Source organism: Cebus imitator, unplaced genomic scaffold (genome assembly GCF_001604975.1).
Source record: "Cebus imitator isolate Cc_AM_T3 unplaced genomic scaffold, Cebus_imitator-1.0 Scaffold2, whole genome shotgun sequence".
NCBI lineage: Eukaryota > Metazoa > Chordata > Mammalia > Primates > Cebidae > Cebus > Cebus imitator.
In genome coordinates, this window is record NW_016107317.1 from 11020844 (window position 1) to 11022032 (window position 1189).

The following is a 1189-nucleotide window of genomic DNA, read 5'->3' on the forward strand; positions in this document are numbered from 1 at the left end:
AAAAACAAGGTCTTGCTGTGTTACCCAGGCTGGTCTTGGACTTCTTGGGCTCAAGCAATTCTCCCACTTCAGCTAGGATTACAGGTATATACCACCACACTCCACTTTAAAACATAAATTATAAATTATATATAAAGTTAGTATGCTTAAAGGAGGAAATGTGAAAATAGCATAGGTAAGACTATTAAATGGGACAAATAAATCATTTAATTACATAAAAGGATAGTATATTACCTCTGAACATCTCTTAGGTTTTTAAAATATTGTGTTAACTTTCAAATGACATTTTATCACATTGATTTAACTCCAACCTTATTTTTTTTATTTTCAGATATTTAGGATAAAAGGAGATAGTATAGTATGAATTTCCCCAAATAAAAAATTATACTTACTGAATATATATAGGAGTGCAATATAACTGTAAAAGCAACTAAATTGGGAAGTTGTCTGGCATGGTGCTTCTCAGATTTTTAATGCACATAGAAATAATGCAGAAATCTTGGCAAAATGCAGGTTTTGATTCACTGGGTATGGATGGTGCCTGAGATAGCCTGCATTTGTAATAAGTTCCTAGGTGATGATGCTGCCTTTCTGCATGAATAGCAAGGAAAGTAGCCTGTAACTCTGAATTTTTAAAAAAAAGGTTTTTCTTGATACATAATAGATGTATCATTTGATACAAAGATGTATCAAAATACATGTGCATACTTTTGGGGTGCATGTAATTTTTGATACATTCGTATAGGGTATGATCAAACCGAGGTAATTGGGATATCCATCACCTTAAACATTTATCTTTTCTTTATGCTGGGAATATTTGAATTCTCCTTTTCTAGCTGGTTATGAAATATACAGTAGAGTATTATTTACTCTAGTCACCCTACTGATCTTATGCTGGATCTTATTTCTCCTTTCTTAACTGTATTTTTGTACCCATTAACCTCGTTTCGTCCCCTGGCCCCCAGCCTCTTATAACCACCAGTCTATTCTCCATCTTCGTGAGATTCACTTTTTTAGCTCCCACATATGAGTGAGACAGTGCCATATTTGTCTCTCTGTGCTTGCCTTATTTCGCTTTACATAATGACCTCCTGTTCCATTCATGTTGCTGCAAATCATAGGATTTTATTCCTTTTTGTGGCTGAATAATCTTCCCTTGTGTATATATACTCCTTTTTTTTTTCTTTTT

The 1189-nt window shown here is 33.6% G+C and overlaps 1 protein-coding gene across 2 annotated transcripts in view; it reads left to right on the plus strand.

Annotated features, from left to right (window-relative positions):
* The window catches only part of SCAF11 (SR-related CTD associated factor 11), a 78646-nt gene that overhangs the window by 29065 nt on the left and 48392 nt on the right, over positions 1-1189 (plus strand). The gene's annotated exons all lie outside the window — the stretch shown is intronic.